This window comes from Trichomycterus rosablanca, chromosome 5, assembly GCF_030014385.1.
Source record: "Trichomycterus rosablanca isolate fTriRos1 chromosome 5, fTriRos1.hap1, whole genome shotgun sequence".
Classification (NCBI taxonomy): Eukaryota; Metazoa; Chordata; class Actinopteri; order Siluriformes; family Trichomycteridae; genus Trichomycterus; species Trichomycterus rosablanca.
The window spans coordinates 43,252,903-43,274,272 of record NC_085992.1 but is presented as its reverse complement, the minus strand read 5'-3'; the positions used below and the strand labels follow the sequence as shown (position 1 = coordinate 43,274,272).

At 38.3% G+C, this 21,370-nt stretch overlaps 1 protein-coding gene across 4 annotated transcripts in view; it reads left to right on the top strand.

Annotated features, from left to right (window-relative positions):
- Positions 1–21,370, top strand: part of hs3st1l1 (heparan sulfate (glucosamine) 3-O-sulfotransferase 1-like1) — a 201,967-nt gene that overhangs the window by 67,967 nt on the left and 112,630 nt on the right. For 2 of the 4 annotated variants that reach the window (XR_010012405.1, XM_062995247.1), the window contains exon 1: positions 12,924–13,210. The exons of 1 other annotated variant lie outside the window; for it this stretch is intronic. The gene's annotated coding sequence lies outside the window, so the exon portion shown is untranslated. Of the gene's footprint in view, positions 1–8,558; positions 8,623–12,923; positions 13,211–21,370 lie in introns of those variants that run through there. One more of the 4 variants, XM_062995249.1, reaches the window with a different exon arrangement.

The following is a 21,370-nucleotide window of genomic DNA, read 5'->3' as shown; positions in this document are numbered from 1 at the left end:
GTCAATGCGTTCCGTGGTCCTGTGGAACTGCATATATTTTAGGCTAATGTAAAATAAAGGGGTTCTTTTTGTACACTAAAAATAACACACACACGCCGCTCAGGTGGCGCAGCGGTAAAGTACGCTAGCGCACCAGAGTTGGGGTTTCGAATACATCGTATCGAATCTCTGCTCTGCCTTCCGACTGGGCTGGGCTGGGTTAGGGGTGAAAAGTCGGATCATAGGTCCTCATAGCTGGTGCAACTGCGGCCCTTGCTGGCTGACTGATGGCGCCTGCACAGGGCTGAGGAATAATGCTGATGGGAGTGTGGCCCTCCGTACACAGTGCCCGTCAGTGTATGAACTTGACTCGTGCAGGTGAAAAATGCAGTCTGTACTGACTGTACGTGACGGAGGGGGCGTATGTCAGTAGAGAGGCGTCCTCAGTCAGCGGTGAAGGGTCGAATCAGTATAGAGGACACACTCTAGATTAGGGGAGAAAATTGGGGGAAAAAAATAACACACACAATATAAAAACACTGAAATACAATTCAAAATCAATACAATAAAACCTGAACTTTACTTTTACTTCCCTATTGTTTCCTTATGCTTCTTAATCAGGAAGATCTTGAAATACTGTATTCTGTTCAGTAAAGACGCATTCACATAAGTGCTTTTCTGCTTTTCTGTCAGGTTTAAGGGTACAAATGTCTCCACGAAGTGCGTCGAGTTTCAAAGATTTAGATTTTAGGGGACATCGAGTTACGAGGTACCACTGTATTTAAAATTGCACAGTTGTGCATTATTCAGTGGAGTTGTAGGATGAGAGAATAAAAGCAAAAATATTTCACTACCTGAGGATTCAGAGAAAAATCCTTCAACTGTTGAACTCGTGTTAACAAAAAGAAAAGGTTACAGCATCTATACCAGAACTAAGACTCTGTATCCTCATGGTGACCATCTCAAAGCTCCAGTGTCTGAACCTCTGCTCCTGATCTTTGAACTGGAGGAGATTTAGTAATCTGTACGGATATGTGCTGTACAAAAAAAAAAAAACACTTTTACTTTCATAGAAAACACCCACATACTCATTTCAAGTACACACACACACTCAGCCACACACACACTGAGCACACAAATGCCTTCTGGGCAGAAACTGAATGTACCAGGCCATGGTTATGAATTTTTGATTCCTGGCTCTGGTTTTTGATAGAACGAGAATTTTTTTATGTACAATACATTAATAGTTTGACTGTGTTTTGAACCTATAGGTTGGCACAGTGGCACTGTAGGTAGTGTTGGTGCTGCACAGTTTTTTGGGATTTGATTTTGGATTTGATTCATGTCGCTAGTTACTGTGAGAGTGGGGTTTCTCTGGGTATACCAGTTTTTAACCACCATCCAAAGCATACATAGGCTATTCCCCAAGCTGTGAGTGAATGGGTAAGGGTTCAATTTGGCACCCTGTTCAAGGTGTGTCGAGCTCTGCGTCTGCTTTTTCTGCAGCTTTGGTACATGGTAGCGCATGGTACATGATACTATTGACATACAGCTGCACACCATACTTGTTAAATTGCACCATTTAATCTTCAGTCCTTTAGTGTTTTTTGTCTTTTGTTTTATATTTGTAGAACTTTATATTACAATTTAAATTTTTTGTTTGTATTCATTTCATTTGTATTCCTATTTATTTTTATTTCATTTTTTATTCTTTTTATTTAATATAAACTGCCTTTTGTCTTTTCGCTCTATGTTGATGTATGTGATGTTTGTGATGTATGTGAATTGCTGCTGTAACACTGCAATTATTTTTTGGGAATCAATTTACCACAACAATAGTCAGGGGTAAACAGTTATTAGAAATTAATAAATAAATGTCACTAATAACTAAGGCCCTACCTAATTAACAGCTGTGAAAATTGCACCACTGACCGTGAAATGAGCCGTTTCCTGTGTAATATGCAATTTGCTCTGAAATTCAAAAAAGTGTTTAGCGATTTAACATTTTTCAACCGCGTAGCATTCAAGTGCCTCACGTTTACTGGTTATTTTGCACTACGAGGCGGCCCTGGCAATCCTACAGCAATTCAGTTAGCAATCGCTCAGTTAAAATGTCCAAGATGTTGAAGTCTAAAGCAGCTAAAAACACGTCTCAAACCGGGTTTCCATCCAAACGTTTCGCAAGTGTAATGCGCATTTACGAAATATCGGCAGAAAAAAAAGCGAAAAATGTTGCGTTTCCATCAACTACAGTTATGCGAAAAAACCTTTACATGACGCGTCAACGCGCTGCAGAGAAGCGAGCAAGATGGAGAGATTTAACTCGGTTTTTGCTTTAAGTAGAATTATATTTACAACCATTTGCCATTTTTTAATGGTTATGTTGTTTGCAGCTAAGAGACATCGGGCAGAACGAGCCACGGCGACGTTCACCTCGCATCTGGGAACGTAAATGCACTAAACAATTTTGGGAGCACATTGTGCAGAACCATTTTTCAGACGAGCTTTGGATCAAGAATTTCAGAATGTCAAAATCAGCCTTTGATAAGCTATGCACCATGATCGGGTCATCTGTAGAGCCAAAAGTTTACAGTCACCGGCCACCCGTGCCAACTGAAAAGAGGATTGTTATTGCCTTGTACAAGCTGGCCACTTGTGCGGAGTACAGAGTAGTTGGCGTAAGCGTAATAACAGTTCACCGTAGTGTATACGCTGTATGCCAAGCAATAACATCAAAACTAATGAAACATTATGACGTATTACCAAATGCGCAGGAGGCAGAAGAAATAGCACATTGTAATTATGCAGCGCACCACATACCACAGGTGTACGGTGCACTGGATGGTACACACATTCCAATCCTCCCTCCAGCAGTCGGGTACAGAGACTATGTAAATCGAAAGGGATGGCCATCGATTGTTTTGCAGGCACTTGTGGATGACCAGTTGTTGATTCGGGATGTATGTGTTGGCTCTCCCGGCAGCGCACATGACGCAGCAGTCTTTAAAACATCACACCTCTTCAGGTACACTACACACGTTGACAGTCATTCAGTTTTAAACTATATATATATATATATATATATATATATATATATATATATATATATACAGTATATATACAGTAGTTTAAAACGGAATGACTGTCAACGTGTGTGTGTGTAGTATGTATATCATGTGACTTAGAGCTTGAAACTTCATCGTTTATTCGAAAAACCCGTTTCCATCCCCTTTTTTCGCATTTCGGCGATGCGAAATTCTATCTTTTCTACCTCGTTCAAGCGTGAAAACGTTTTTTGCGATATTTTGGTCTTTTTTCGAATTTTGAGCTTTTCCATCCAGGTTTTTTAATGCGCATTTTCAAAATTCGCAAAACGTTGGTGGATGGAAAACCCTCTTCAGGTAACTGAGTTTGGAAAACTCCCAACCAATTCTGTGGACGCAGTGAGGGGGGGTTGGTTGTCAAAACACAGAACTGAAAAAGACACACACACACACAGGACTATGGGTCACACACGGACTATGCAGCGTTTGCACACACAGTCAGTATTTAATATTTAAAGTTACAAATGTAAATTTACTTTTTTGTAAATAATTTTTGTGATTACTACTACTGTCTTTTCTCTACTGCTGCTGCTCTATTGAAGAGAAATTTTGAAATTTCATTGTACCTGTGTATAGTGACAATAAATATTCTGTTCTACTGTATTCTATTAGGTAAGTATTTTTGTCTGAGACCATTGCTGGAGGTTTACATTCAACCGTTAAGGTCAGCTACACTTGTGTATTGTAGCTTCTATTTATTCTATCTTTCAGTTTATGAGTGTTATTTAATGACTGCCTTAATGTAGCACTTTCTTCTGTAAAAATCCGTAAAATCTGTGATTTTTCTTTTTTTTAAAACAAGGTCCATTAAAATTAAGCAAAATTAAATTAACTTAACGAAGTTTGTGGGACCCTATTAATAACCTAAGGCCAAATCCCCTGCAACCCCCATTAAATCTTGAGAAAGCTGAGAGTAAAAAACTGAGAAACTAATTAAACGTATAAGGAACATCACATTCGCATATCAGCATGCAACTGTATATATCAGGCTGCACACAGAGCAGAGGAGAGCTGTTGTGTTCCAAATCCCATCCTATATACTACATGCTAAATTCAACTTTGACCAATGATGAGGCTATCTTTTTAATTACACTGTATATGATTTTGTGTGTGGATTGAGTGTAGTTTTGTTCATTATACCATATTATTTTATCCATCCTGTAAAATAGTCCTTATTTTTTAAGGATTTGATTATTATTTTACTTAGTTTGTTAACTTTGACCTTTTAATGCAGCCTGGGGTGGCACGGTGGCTCGGTGGGTAGCACTGTCACCTTACAGCAAGAAGGTCCTGGGTTTTATCCTCAGGTGGGGCGGTCCAGGTCCTTTCTGAGTGAAATTTGCATGTTCTCCCCGTGTCTGTGTGGGTTTTCTCCGGGAGCTCCGGTTTCCTCGCACAGTCTGAAGACGTGCAAGTGAGATGAACTGGAGATACTATTTGTCCATGACTGTGTTTGCCTTGAACTTGTGAACTGATGAATCTTGTGTAATGAGTAACTACCTTTCCTGTCATGAATGTAACCAAAGTGTAAAACATGACATTAAAAAATAGCACAGCCCTGATGATGCACAATGTTAAATAGTTTGTATATTATACACCCTACATTTATTTTCACTTTTATTTTTTTTTCATTAATGCTTTTTTCATTTTTATGAATGGCAGGTGTTTCTATTATGTATTAATTAAATATATGCTCATTTGGGCTTTTTATTTCAGGCCTCATGTGCATGTGCATGTGTGTGCATGTACGTGTTCATTTGAATTGCTTTGCTTCACACTTTTAGATTGTTAGCAGCCACCCCACCACCGACAACAATTTACCCATGGGCCTGCTTATAACCTCAGAATTGTCTTTATGCATGTATGCTAAGATACACCAGGCACAGCATTTTACAGCTACCGTACACAAAATTGTATATGGTATAACAGCACTGTTTTGATCAATACTAGCAAAATGGCACTGGCTCTGTTTTTTTTTCAATATCAAAAGCTTCTAGGTGTGACAGCAGGGAGCAGATCTCTCTGGTGCTCTGATCTCCAATTTAATATATTAAATAAACATTAAATGCCAAATGCTGTTGGTAAAGATCCTCGAGACAAAGGTTCACTGTGGTCATATGCTGCATCTATTTTTAATTGGCTTTTAATTAGACTCATATTTTAAAAGAGATTTGCTGCTCGCAAACTAATAAAGAACGAGAATTTTAGGAATTACAAGCATTCCCTCAATTCTAATCAGATTTTATGGCAGCCAGGAGGGTAGCGCTTGTCTTTATATATTTATAAGCACCAGCTGAAGAGCTTGACGTGCAGTTTTCATCTAAAACATAGAATTCAAACGTTTCAAGCTGGGGGGTGTACGTATATGTCTTGAATGAAAAAGGTGGATCTATAATCATACCATCATTATAATAATCCTACACCATACATTTATATTTCAAGGGCTTTAATAAGTGGTTTGTTTTGATGAACTACACTTATTCATTATGCTGTAAATCATTCATCTTTATGTTTGAAGTGGAGCAGTTATTGCCCCCCTATTGTGCTGGTTTAGGTCCTTTGGAAAGCACCTACATTAGTACTGTACCTATACTTAGTCCTGTTCTAATTCTTGTTTTAAACCCTGCTTGAAGTGAACACTTATGATGTAGCAAATAGTGAATGACTGTAAGCATTCAGTTTTGAAGGATTACCAACAGAGATGAAACTGCTTATAGCACAACTGTATTTAATATATTATATATATATATTATATACATTTAATTCTTGAATGTGATTTACCATGTTTTAGCAGTACTAGCTCAGTGGTTAATTCACTGGAACATTAATCAGAAGGTTTTTGGTTCCCCACCACCATCAAGTTGCCTCTGAGCAAGGCTTCTAATCCTCACTTGCTTGTAGTTTGTTTGGTTACAGCTGTGTCAGCATCTGTTAAATATTGTAAATGGAAATGTTAAGCACCATCCTGGAATAAATACATACAGTATTTTACACTTTGGTAGTTTAATATGAACAGTAAACAGGCATTTAAAAATGGGCTTTTACAGACCGTCAAGAAAAACAGTAATGCATTTTTTTTCCCCTAACTGGCATTTTAACACACATTACCCTAAACAACAACCTAGATAGGTTCAGTTTGAACATGATTTCTATATGATTACTTTCCACAGTGCCCCATGAACACCATGTGTAAATATTTAAAAAAAACAACCCACACAAATAATGGATCAAGGATTTACAGACTGGTTTTCAGTTAGCTTTAACATCAGTAACACAGTGAACAGATCTACAGTGTAAAGTAATATGTTTACGATAATCTAAATTAACACTTCACAAAAAAAGTGAGCCAACTGTACTAATGTTACTGTTGTATTGTCCTAAGAACGAGTTTAATAAAACAAATATAGTGTCATGAAAGCCCAACATATTTTGGAAACATATTTTAAAATATCAACTAAGGCTTTAATAAAAATGTAAAAAAAAAAAAATGTAATACAAGCTATGTTTACTGCATATTTTTGGCCAAAATTGTAAATTGCTGGATTTGACTTTACAAAATTAGCAATGCTCAGCTGGCACAGGGACACTCTAGCGCACCACTGCAGAGTTTTCGAACTTGAGAATTTTAGTCTCAGCAGAGCCACCGACCTGTCTGGGCATCCACACAACTGGCCGGGCGCAGGAAGGTTTCACACAAGCGAGGAAGGAGGGCAGTCACATGGAGCATAGTGTGGCTCTGGGAGCATAGTGTGGTAATTGGAAATGACTAGATAGGAATAAAGGTGGAAAATTAAAAAAAACAAATATGTAGAGAAACTGCAATGCATAAGCGTTCCAAAAACAGTGTCCGAGTGCTTTAACAATTACGCTTGCAGTGACTTTAAATTATCACTGAAGACAATTCGAGCCGTTGAGGGTTAAGGGTCAATGGTGGGGCTTAAACTGGCAACCTAGTTCAGTACCCTAACCTCTGAGCTACCGCTGCCCACTCTGACTAGTATGAGAAGATGCATACCTGGATATATTTAGACATACACTGATCAGCCATAACATTAAAACCACCTCCTTGTTACTACACTCACTGTCCATTTTATCAGCTCCACTTACCATATAGAAGCACGTTGTAGTTCTACAATTACTGACTGTAGTCAATCTGTTTCTCTGCATGCTTTTTTTAGCCTGCTTTCACCCTGTTCTTCAATGGTCAGGACCACCACAGAGCAGGTATTATTTAGGTGGTGGATCATTCTCAACACTGCAGTGACGCTGACATGGTGGTGGTGTGTTAGTGTATGTTGTGCTGGTATGAGTGGATCAGACACAGCACCGCTGCTGGAGTTTTTAAACACCTCACTGTCACTGCTGGACTGAGAATAGTCCACCAACCAAAAATATCCAGCCAACAGCACCCCATGGGCAGTGTCATGTGACCACTGATGAAGGTCTAGAAGATGACCAACTCAAACAGCAGCAACAGATGAGCGATCGTCTCTGACTTTACATCTACAAGGTGGACCAACTAGGTAGGAGTGTCTAACAGAGTGGACAGTGAGTGGACACAGTATTTAAAAACTCCAGCAGCGCTGCTGTGTCTTATCCACTCATACCTACTCTGTGGTGGCCCTGTGGGGGTCCTGACCATTGAAGAACAGGGTGAAAGCAGGCTAAAAAAAAAGTATGTAGAGAAACAGATGGACTACAGTCCGTAATTGTAGAACTACAAAGTTCTTCTATATGGTAAGTTGAGCTGATAAAATCGACAGTGAGTGTAGAAACAAGGAGGTGGTTTTAATGTTATGGTTGATCGATGTACATTTATTTGATGAGTCTCAGTGTTAGTGAATTGACTGTCTTTCTCTGTTGGAATGCAGTAGTGGAGTTTTGTTGGCTCCACTTTGCAAAATGACCATGACCAGCAACTCTCAGACACAATAGACTTCTCAATAGAAACCTGGCTGCACAGAAATAGTAAGATAAAGAGAGAAGGTAACCAGTCATAGACTTATCTACAAATCTCCTTTAGCTTCTGTTATCGAAGGTGCGATGCCATGGCAAGGTGATTTGTGAATGCTTAGTTAATATGCCTGGGTATCTGTAGGGCAGGATATGAGCCTTGGGATTTGAAAGCTAATCTGTGCTTCAGTGATAAAGGACTATTAGTGTTTATCAAGTGCCAGTTAAATCTGATTTCTTGCAGAGTGTACTCTGTGGTAAATACATCTTAGGTGATAAGAAGTGACCTAATGCATATTTGGGTTTTATCAGTGTTTTTTTTTGTTTTTTTGTTCTTATTTTGCTTCTTAAGACTTCTTAATAGAACATGATATGGTCTGGTTAAGGGTCAGTGCTGATGTTTTCTTTTTTTTTTTTATGTAATCATAGATACATACACCATGTGGCCAAGACTGGGGGCTTGGCGATAAGCATCGTTTCAGTCAGAAGAGCATTGTGAGGTCAAGCACTGATGTTGGACGAGGAGCCTCGGCCGTAATCGACACTTCAGTTTATCCATTTCGGTTGAGGTCAGGAGTCTGTACAGGTCAATGGAGTTCATCCACACCAAACTGTGTCCTTCGCACACAAAGCCAAAAACACATGGTTTAACCAGTCATGCAAAACTCACTAATTGGGGTGGGGGTGGGGGTGGGGGTAGGGGTAGGGGTAGGGGTTCCATGTACTTTTGGGCATATTGTGTGTAAAATAGGTTGACATGTTAGAAAAGCTGCTTTCTTAAAACCATCTACCAATATACACTGATCAGCCATAACATTAAAACCACCTCCTGGTTTCTACACTCACTGTCCATTTTATCAGCTCCACTTACCATATAGAAGCACTTTGTAGTTCTACAATTACTGACTGTAGTCCATCTGTTTCTCTGCATACTTTGTTAGCCCCCTTTCATGCTGTTTTTCAATGGTCAGAACCCCCACAGGACCACTACAGAGCAGGTATTATTTGGGTGGTGTGTCATTCTCAGCACTGCAGTGACACTGACATGGTGGTGGTGTGTTAGTGTGTGTTGTGTATATATATACACACACACACACACACACTGATCAGCCATAACACTAAAACCACCTCCTTGTTCCTACACTTACCCTTTTGTAGTTCTACAATTACTGCCCCCTTTCACCCTGTTCTTCAATAGTCAGGACCCCCACAGGATCAGACACATATATATATATATATATATATATGCACAGCCCTCCTCTTCTTGCCCCTGCACTCTGCACAGGTGTCCAGAGTGGTTACAACCATATGGTTGAGCAAACCATTAAAGGGTTAAGAGATCATGAACTTACTGTTAAGGACTAACTAGTAAAACACACTAAGTATAAACATACAAAATGATTTATGGTTGGTTAGGAAAATAGTTCAGATTGCACAATGTATAACCAAAATGTCATAATAAAGCAATAAGCCACTCGAGACCGTGCGTTACTGCGATTTTAAAATAATAGCAGTAACACACGGTCTCGAGTGGCTTATTGCTTTTATAAAATGGCGGTTAACATAAAATATAATAAAATACAACAATGTTCAATTAATAAATGTTTTTATTTACAAAAAGCATTCTTCTGTGAAATCACGTAGTCCGTTAAGTGTTGCTAGGCAACATGAGGGCGAACATAACATTCACTTTTTCTTTTCAGTGGCGTATTAATATGGAATGATTTGAGGTGGTCATAGGTGTGCGTTTATCGGGGATTTTACAACGGCTTCGAACGCGGCTCAGATTTTAGGACCGGAACTATCCGTTTTAGAACACTATTTTTACCCTTTAAAGAAGTTGGGAGACGCTATTCTCACTTCTAGAAAGACCACATACATTTTTAACAGCTCAGACTTGTCTGGTGCGTTTCCTCTCCAATGCCAGTGGCCTGCAGAAATGTGAATTTGAAAAAGGACATTTTGTCCTCTCTTAGGGACTAATTACAAATGAAAAGCCAACAGTGATGTAACCACTGGCAGTATTGTGACCCACATTATAGTGGTCTGAGGGGTAAAGAAGAGGGGTACATGGCTAAAGAAGAATTGAAAATTAAAAATAAAATACGGCTTAAACTCATCTCTGGATGTTGAAGAATTGTGAAAAAAGCAAAAAATCTGAACAATCTGTTTTTATAATTATCTACATTTGCTCAGGAAAATACAAAAATTAAAGCTGTGTGTTTACTTAAATACAACTTAAATACAACTTGATTTATTTAATAGTATTTGATATACACCAATCAGCCATAACATTAAAACCACCTCCTTTTTTCTGCACTTACTATCCATTTTATCAGTTCCACTTACCATATAGAAGCGTTTTGAAGTTCTACAATTACTGACTGATCTGTTTCTCTTCATGCTTTTTTTTTGCCTGCTTTTACCGTTCTTCAATGGTCAGGACCCCCACAGGACCACCACAGAGCAGGTATTATTTGGGTGGTGGAGTGACTGCAGTGACTGAAATGGTGGTGGTGTGTTAGTGTGTGTTCTCGTATGAGTGGATCAGACACAGCACCGCTGCTGGAGTTTTTAAATACCGTGACACTCCTACCTAGTTGGTCCACCTTGTAGATGTAAAGTCAGAGATGATCGTTTATCTATTGCTGCTGTTTGAGTTTGTCATCTTCTAGACCAGCAGTGACAGTAAGGTGTTTAAAAACTCCAGTAGTGCTGCTGTGTCTGATCCACTCATACCAGCACAACACACACTAACACACCACCACCATGTCAGTGTCACGGCAGTGCTGAGAATGATCCACCACCTAAATAATACCTGCTCTGTGGTGGTCCTGTGAGAGTCCTGACCATTGAAGAACAGCATGAAAGGGAGCTAACAAAGCATGTAGAGAAACAGATGGACTACAGTCAGTAATTGTAGAACTACAAAGTGCTTCTATATGGTAAGTGGAGCTGATAAAATGGACAGTGAGTGTAGAAACAAGGAGGTGGTTTGAATGTTATGGCTGATCTTCAATTATTGAGTTCATGTGTTTCAGCAACAACTATTGCTAACGTGTTATCAATTATATAAAGGAATTTTAATGCTTCCAACTTTGCAGCAACAGTTTAGGGAAGGCCCTTACTGTTACAGCATGACTCCCTGTGCACAAAGCAAACTCTATAAAGACATGAAGAAAAATTCGGTTTAAAGAAACTCCAGTGTCCTGTACAGAGCCCTGACCTCAGTCCCACTGAACAGCTTTGGAATGAACTGGAACATCAGCTGAGGATTTCTTGACCAACATCAATGCCCAGCCATACAATTATTTTGACTGAATGGAAACAAATTCCCAAAGACATACTTTAGTCTTGTGAAAAGCCTTCTTAAAAGACTGGCTAATGTTATAGCTGAAAAGAGATCACAAAGAGATGACTTAAATTTAATAACATTTGTTTTTGAAATGGGATGTCCAAATACTTTTGGCCATGTAGTATATGATGCCCAGACGATGATGTTTATAGAGTTGTAGTCATAGTTAATGAGACTTTCTGTATTGATTGAAGCAAGTGTATTTTTTTTAGTGAGTCGATGAGACAGTCTGCCTCACAACCATTATTCAATTTATGAGGCATGAAAAATGGATGACACCAATCTGTAGCCATTTATTTAGCCAGTCTACTTCACAAGGTGTACACAACACTCACAAAGCTGAACTACAGTGCTGTAAAAAAGTGCTTACACCACTAAACTACATGCAGATTTTATTGCTTTAGATTTTGTTTTGAATGTGGTAAAGTTCTTATTCACACTGTGTGTGTGTGTGTGTGTGTGTGTGTGTGTGTGTGTGTGTGTGTGTGTGTGTGTGTGTGTGTGGTAAGACTAGCTTTCACTTAATGCTCAGTGGTTTGGCAGGGTTGCATAAGTTGTTTATGCCATAACATTAAAACCACCTCCTTGTTTCTACACTCATTGTCCATTTTATCAGCTCCACTTACCATATAGAAGCACTTTGTAGTTCTACAATTACTGACTGTAGTCAATCTGTTTTTCTACATATCTTTTTAACCTGCTTTCACCCTGTTTTGCAATGGTCAGGACCCCCACAGAGCAGGTATTATTTGTGTGGTGGATCATTCTCAGCACTGCAGTGACACTGACATGGTGGTGGTGTGTTAGTGTGTGTTGTGCTGGTATGAGTGGATCAGACTCAGCAGCGCTGCTGGGGTTTTTAAATACCGTGTCCACTCACTGTCCACTCTATTAGACACTCCTACCTAGTTGGTCCACCTTGTAGATGTAAAGTCAGAGACGATCGCTCATCTATTGCTGCTGTTTGAGTTGGTCATCTTTAAGACCTTCATTAGTGGTCACAGGACGCTGCCCACGGGGTGCTGTTGGCTGGATATATTTTTGGTTGGTGGACTATTCTCAGTCCAGCAGTGACATTGAGGTGTTTAAAAACTTCATCAGCATTGCTGTGTCTTATCCACTCATACCAGCACAACACACACTAACACACCACCACCATGTCAGTGTCACTGCAGTGCTGAGAATGATCCACCACCTAAATAATACCTGCTCTGTGGTGGTCCTGTGGTGGTCCTGACCATTGAAGAACAGCATGAAAGGGGGCTAACAAAGCATGCAGAGAAACAGATGGATTAGAGTCAGTAATTGTAGAACTACAAAATGATTTTATATGGTAAGTGGAGCTGATAACATGGACAGTGAGTGTAGAAACAAGGAGGTGGTTTTAAAGTTATGGCTGATCAGTGTATGTACTGTTTATATGCGTTTCTCTCGCTTTCTCGCTCTTACACTCTCTCTCTTTCTCTCTCTCTCTTTCTCTCTCGTGTACTGTAGTAGCGCGTGCTGTTTGCTGTGCGCCCTCTGCCAGAGCGTAGTGGAGTTGAGCATCAGTAGCGCGAGCTGCGCTTCTCTCGGTCTCTGTTTGCTTCTGTTTACTGGTTCGTACAGACTGAATAAGCGATGAGCCTGACAGAAACACACTCCAGCACCAGCACACGCCGTCAGGGTTTGGAGAGCTCGGTTGTTCGGTTGAACTGAGCACGGTGCGCTGTTCTGCTGCGGGTTTCTAAAAGTCTGATTCGCGGCTGTTGTGCTGAAAGCTCTGAGCTGGAGGTGATGATTTCTACTTTTACTGCTTCCAACAGCGACTGCATGCGAGGTAAAGTCTGTTCAGTTTCTTATCACCACTGTAGTATTGTTTGTAATCTACCGGCGCACTCGCACCGTGTCCTAAATCACAGTTCACATTACATTACATCACCCTATTGATCTGTAGGGTTTAGTTTGGAGGAAATAGGACAAGATCATTTGTTCTATAATGGATAAAATACATAAACTTTTGATGATATTGTACGCATTGTCATTGCTCTTCTATAGATAATAAAACTAAGTTTTTAAACACCGAAGCCGAGCAGCACCAATGGACACGATCGAACATGACTTTGAGGCATGCCTAGCTTTTGGACAATTTTTGTGGTTATACGCAAAAAGCCAGACCTAAATATGTTCACTGTTGAACAACTATACATAAATTATATATGGATATATACAGACTACATTGGAACTAAAAAAAAAAGTGCATCACAACTAAAAAGCTGAGCTTGAAAAGTCCAGACTGGCTTGTTTACATTTATAATGCTGGTCGTATTATAGAAAGCTTTGCTTCTATGAACGTAAACATGGTATTTTCCATTTGCAAAATACTGTTATCAATACTTGTACCAACCAAAGCTGTACCTCTGCCTATGCACCCTTAACCCTTTGATGCACAAGCTAAGCAAACCCCTTCTAATGCACAACATGGGTCAAAAATGACCCATATTCATCCATTCAAGAATATTTTCATATGCACATTTGTCAGTTATTCATGTATTTGCTGTCTTAGCTAATAAAAGCTATCTATACTAGAATATGTAAACAGCTAGCAAGCAAATAGTATTGGACATATTCAAGATTCAAGAGCCTAATCTTTGGTTGTCTTTCAAAAGATCAGTAAATATGTTTTTGACTACAAACACTTACAAATGTCAGTAGTTCCTGTCAAATTCCATTGTAAATACATAAGGGTCATTTTTGACCCATGTTGTGCATTAGAAGGGTAGTGATACAAAAATGATTTTTATGAAAAAAGCAAAAAATGTAAAACTGAAATAAGGATTTGTGATTATCAAAAACAAGTTAATTGAAAAATTCATGGAAGCTTGAATGACGAAATTAATTTATTGCAAAGATATAGAAAATAAAAACTCAGTTGGGTCACTTGACCCAGGTTGTGCATCAAAGGGTTAAGAACAAATTGTGACGAAACCTTGTCATTAAACCCTATCAATCTCTAGTGTTTGTTTTATTTGGAGGAAATAGGAAAACATCATTTGTTCCATTTGTTAACTGATAAAATGCTCAAACTTTTCATATTGTATATCATCTATAGTAAATAAAACCAAGGTTTCAAACATCGAACCCGAGCACGAGCGACACCAGAGAATTAAAAGACTGAACATGATTTTTGTAGGACGACTAGCTTATATAATACATTTAATTATATTCTAAGCTTATATAGCTTATAGTATGCTCCCTTGCAAAATACTATCACCACAACTTATGCACCCTTAAAGAACTAATAGTTTGTGATAAACGTGTCATTAAATCCTATTGATCTCTAGTGTTTGTTTTATTTGGAGGAAATAGGACAAGATCATTTGTTTAAAACAGCATTTACATAGTTACATTTGTTAACTGATCAAATACGTATTAACCTGAGCAGCACCAGATAATTAAATGATCGAATAGGACTTTTGTAGGACGACTAGCTTTTGGATAGTGTGAATTAAAAAAATTTGGTGTTTATACGCAATAAGCCAGAACTAATGGTGCTCAGTATTGAACAACTACAAAATATATAGACCACACTGGAACTAAAGAAATAAAACTATCAAAGTGCATCACAACTAAAGAACCAAACCTGAAAATTCCTGGCTGGCTTGTTTACATTTTTCATTCTGGTCATGTTATAGAAAGCTTTGCTTCTATGAACGTAAACATGGTATTTTCCCTTGCTAAATACTGTCATCATTACTTGTACCAACCAAAGCTGTACCTCTGCCTATGCACCCTTAAGAACAAATTGTGACGACACCGTATCATTAAACCGTATTAATCTCTAGTGTTTGTTTTAATTGGAGGAAATAGGACAAGATCATTTGTTCTAAACAGCGTTTACATAGTTACATTTAATAACGGATAAAATACATAAACTTCTTGATATTGTACACATTGTCTGTGTTGTTCTATAGTAAATAAACCGAAGCTTTCAAACACCAAACTCGAGCAGCACCAAAGATTTATAAGATCGGACATGACTTTTGAGGCACGACTCTAGCTTTTGGACAATTATTGTGGTTATACGCAATAAGCCAGACCTAAATATGCTCTATATTGAATAACTATACATAAATTATATAGTGCATCACAACTAAAAAGCTGAACCTGAAAAGTCCAGACTGGCTTGTTTACATTTTTCATGCTGGTCATGTTACAGAAAGCTTTGCTTCGATTAATGTAAACATGGTATTTTCCCTTGCAAAATACTATCATCATTACTTGTACCAACCAAAGCTGTAACTGTAAGCTGTAAGCCTATGCACCCTTAAATAACTAATACTGTAGTTTGTGATAAAAGTGTCATGAAACCTTATTAATCACTAGTGTTTGTTTTGTTTGTTAAAAACAGTGTATCTTGTCCATTTGTTAACTGATAAAATACTTTTTATGATATTGTATGTATTGTCAGTGTTGGTCTATAGTAAATAAACCCAAGCTTTCAAACACTGAACCCCAACAGTACCAGGGAATGAAAAGAATGAATAGGACTTTTGTAGGACGACTAGCTTTTGGATAGTGTGAATTGAAATTTTTTGTGGTTATACATAATAAGCTAAACCTAAAGGTGCTCAGTATTGAACAACTATAAATAAATTATAAATATATACAGATCACAGTGTAACAAAAGATGCACAATTATCTAAGTGCTTCATTACGTAAAAACTGAACCTGAAAATTACAGGCTGGCTTATTTACATTTTTCATGCTGGTTATGTTATAGAAAGCTTTGCTTCTATGAATGTAAACATGGTATTTTCCCTTGCTAAATACAAATTGTGATGAAACCGTATCATTAAACCTTATCAATCTCTAGTGTTTGTTGGAGGAAATAGGAAAAGATCATCAACAGTGTTTACATAGTTCCATTTGTTAACTGATAAAATACTCACATTTTTAATGATATTGTATAGCACCTATAGTAAATAAACACAAGGTTTAAAAAACCGAATCCGAGCAGCACCAGAGATTTAAAAGACTGAACATGACTTTTGTAGGATGACTAGCTTTTGGATAGTGTGAATTAGTGCTAGTCATGTTATAGAAAGCTTTGCTTCTATGAACGTAAACATGGTATTTTCCCTTTCAGAATACTATCATCATTACTTGTACCAACCAAACTCTGTAACTCTGCCTATGCAGTATGCACCCTTACAGAACTAATAGTTTGTGATGAACTTGTCATTAAATCCTATTGATCTCTAGTGTTTGTTTTATTTGAAGGAAATAGGACAAGATCATTTGTTCAAAGCTTTCTATAACATGATATACTCCCTTGCTAAATACTATCATCACAACTTCTTAACAACCAGCACTATAACTGTAACCAGCGCTGCCTACCTTTAAGAACGAATAATTTAAGATGAAACGGGGTCATTAAACAAACACAAATCCTTTGTTTGTTCTTTAAACCCAGTAGTAATTAAATGACAATTAGTTTGGAGACCAGATCTTTTTTTCTCTCTCTCTTTTCCTTTTTAAATGATCTCACATGACACATGGTCTTCTTTATTACTAACCTAATAATCACAGACACTGCAAATGCTTCTCAATTTTTAAATAAATAAAAATGAAGTGAAAATAATTTCACTTTAAAAATCCAGAATACATTTACATATTTCACTAAACCTTCAAAATCAATGCTGTGTAAAGGATGTTTTTGGATGTACAAATGAAAGGTTTAGTTGATTCGTGGGTAGGGAGGCACACTGTTAAGTACTGTTCAGTGAGACATTGTATTCATTAACACAGGATTGCTGGTAAAGGTTAACATCATCAGGTTAGTCCTCTGTTAATTAAAAAGAGTGAATTGGACTGGTATTTTAAGGTATTATGTAGTACTACCTACCCACCCTATACTTATAGCAGTTGTAGCCTAGCGGTTAAGGTACTGCACTAGTAAGCAGAAGGTTGCTGGTTCAAACCCAATCACTGCCAGGTTGTCACTGTTGGGCCCTTGAGCAAGGCTCTTAACCCTTAATTGCTTAGACAATATGCTGTCACTACTGTTAGTCATCTACTGTTAGTAGATGAAAGCTAAATGCCAAAAATGTAATGTAATCTCATCCCCCTATACATTTCATAAATGTAGTCATGGTCATTACAGAGACTTTTCTTGATATAAAAAAACTCTTATCAATCATGGATAATACACAGCACCCTCTGAACAGCACCATCACCAGACAGAGGAGTGTATTCAGTGTTAGACTGCTGTCTCTGTCCTGCTCTACAGACAGGCTGAGAAAATCTTTTGTTTCCCAGGCAGTCAGACTGTTTAACGCCACACAACGACGGGGTCGTTAAACCGAATCAACAACTCAATCATACATTTGTATTGCCACTTTACATATTCTGTATTTACATTCTTGTTATCATACCTGTATGTATATATCGGTTATAATTTTATTTACATACATTGCTACTATTATTATCTGTATGTTACCACCACTATTCTCATCCATACCTATGTCCAACATATTTTATATCTGATATACAATCTCTTTTCATATTCTATTTTATATACATATATATATATACCCATAAATTATACATTGTAGATATTTATAACTATAACAACATCTCTATATTTATTCTGATATATCTGTATATGTTGTTTATAAGAATAGATACACTGCTGCTTTTATCCTATGTACCAGATGCACAATTTGCACATGCTGTTATTCTGTTGCATACCATATGCTATAGTAATGCACCTTATTTACTTACTTACCTTATTTTGTATTTGCATTTTACCTTATTTTTGCTTTTGTATTTGACCTTATTTTGTATTTGTATTAAGCTTTCTCTTCTTTGTTTAACTACTGGAGACCAATAATTTCCTTCGGGATATCTATCTATCTATCTATCTATCTATCTATCTATCTATCTATCTATCTATCTATCTATCTATCTATCTATCTATCTATCTATCTATCTATCTATCTGATATTATAAGCGTTATCCAGATTAATCTGTACATCATCATTTGTTGCTGGCACAAACTTGAGACTGAATAATCCAGTGAAAACAAGGAAGTACAAAAATGAAAGCAAAACAAATCTTTTTGGCATCTGTAGGAAAACTATGTTTAGGCCAGAGTCTGAGCCTATGCAAAATAGCAGACTTAAAAGGATACATAATTTTGTTTAAAATGCACTCAAATGTCTCCTGAATATCCTCTGGAATTACAGTTAACCCCCCTAATGTGAATTAAGAGGCACTTATTTAGATAGACTTCTGTAATTTCTACCTTGTTTGACTTAGTACACAACCCCTCAATTATTTCTTGAATGAGCCTTAAAAGATATTAAGGAAATCAGGTAATTGTGCATAATTTGTTAATAATTAAAGCTTAGTTTAACTGTTTAAGTGCAAATGTCTTGGTTTTGTAGCTTACAAAAGCTCCAATCTATGCACAACTCTCCCTCAATTATTGTTTTTAATACTATTACTTTAGGGTTATTTTAAGGTGTAAAATTAGGAAACTTTCATTGTGGCGCATTGGGAAGCGCTGTCGCCTCACAGCAGGAGGGGCCTGGATTTCTTCCCCTGGCCGGCCGTCCAAAATACTTTTTGAGTTTACAGCTTCGCTTGGCCGGCACGGTGGCTAAGTGGGTAGCACTGTCGCCTCACAGCAAGAAGGTCCTGGGTTCGATCCCCAGGTGGTGTGGTCCGTGTCCTTTCTGTGGAGTTTGCATGTTCTCCCCGTGTCTGTGTGGATTTCCTCTGGGAGCTCTGGTTTCCTCCCACAGTCCAAAGACATGCAAGTGAGGTGAATTGAAGATACAAAATTGTCCATGACTGTGTTTGATATAACCTTGTGAACTGATGAATCTTGTGTAATGAGTAACCAAATAATCATAATCATAATCCTGTCATGAATGTAACCAAAGTGTTAAACATGATGTCAAAAACCTAATACATAAATAAATAAATAAATAAATAAATAAGGAAATCAGGTAATTGTGCATCTTTTGTTAATAATTACAGCTTAATTTAACTAAGTAAAAACTTTTCAGCTTACAAAAGCCCCAATCTAACCAATCTCAACTCTTCCTCAAATGTTTTTGATATTGTTAGTTTAGGGTTATTTAAATTCTGTTTCATTGTCGCGCATGTCGCTTCACAGCAAGAAGGGCCTGGACTTGATTCCCCAGCCAGGCAGCCAGAGTCTTTACTGAGTTTACATGTTATCCCTGCGTCTGTGTGGATGCTCCAATTCCTGCTAATTCCAAACATGTGCAGTCAGTTCAACTGGAGCTACTAGAAATGGGTGTGTAAATGAATGTGTGTGTGTGTACCGTGATGAACTGGTGATCTTTTTTGGGTTTTACCTACCTTTCGCGGAATGAATCGGACCCACCGTGACACTGACCAGGGTAAAGCGGTGGTAAAACAGACAGTGACTGAATGAATGAATGCTTATTGTGACTCATTTGTATTTTTCTGGTATTTTTAATCATCCTGTTTAACATAATTAAGGTTGTGCCAGTAAATGTCTTTTGTCAGTTGGTGAATTGTGTTGAAATGTCAATGTTAAGAGGTGTGATTTTAATAGAGCTATGCTGCTCTATTGCAATTCCTCTATTATTTAAAAAGGGCACATATTTGAAGGTCTTTTTCAGTACCAATTATTTCTATCTGTCTTATCTGTACGTTTCATTGACCTTCATTGATGTTATTATAAAGGTTATCCAGATTGATCAGTATACAAATGGCTTTTGTTTGGGTAAGTCCGTGGTGAGTTAGTGTGTGGTGTTCAAATGAGTTGAGTACGATTTCCTACAGTGTATCACAGAAGTGAGTACACCGCTCACATTTCTGCAGATATTTAAGTATATCTTTTCATGGGACAACACTGACAAAATGACACTTTGACACAATGAAAAGTAGTCTGTGTGCAGCTTATATAACAGTGTAAATTTATTCTTCCCTCAAAATAACTCAATATACAGCCATTAATGTCTAAACCACCAGCAACAAAAGTGAGTACACCCCTTAGTGAAAGTTCCTGAAGTGTCAGTATTTTGTGTGGCCACCATTATTTCCCAGAACTGCCTTAACTCTCCTGGGCATGGAGTTTACCAGAGCTTCACAGAATGCCACTGGAATGCTTTTCCACTCCTCCATGACGACATCACGGAGCTGGCGGATATTCGAGACTTTGCGCTCCTCCACCTTCCGCTTGAGGATGCCCCAAAGATGTTCTATTGGGTTTAGGTCTGGAGACATGCTTGGCCAGTCCATCACCTTTACCCTCAGCCTCTTCAATAAAGCAGTGGTCGTCTTAGAGGTGTGTTTGGGGTCATTATCATGCTGGAACACTGCCCTGCGACCCAGTTTCCGGAGGGAGGGGATCATGCTCTGCTTCAGTATTTCACAGTACATATTGGAGTTCATGTGTCCCTCAATGAAATGTAACTCCCCAACACCTGCTGCACTCATGCAGACCCAGACCATGGCATTCCCACCACCATGCTTGACTGTAGGCATGACACACTTATCTTTGTACTCCTCACATGATTGCCGCCACACATGCTTGAGACCATCTGAACCAAACAAATTAATCTTGGTCTCATCAGACCATAGGACATGGTTCCAGTAATCCATGTCCTTTGTTGACATGTCTTCAGCAAACTGTTTGCGGGCTTTCTTGTGTAGAGACTTCAAAAGAGGCTTCCTTCTGGGGTGACAGCCATGCAGACCAATTTGATGTAGTGTGCGGCGTATGGTCTGAGCACTGACAGGCTGACTCCCCACCTTTTCAATCTCTGCAGCAATGCTGACAGCACTCCTGCGCCTATCTTTCAAAGACAGCAGTTGGATGTGACGCTGAACACGTGCGCTCAGCTTCTTTGGACGACCAACGCGAGGTCTGTTCTGAGTGGACCCTGCTCTTTTAAAACGCTGGATGATCTTGGCCACTGTGCTGCAGCTCAGT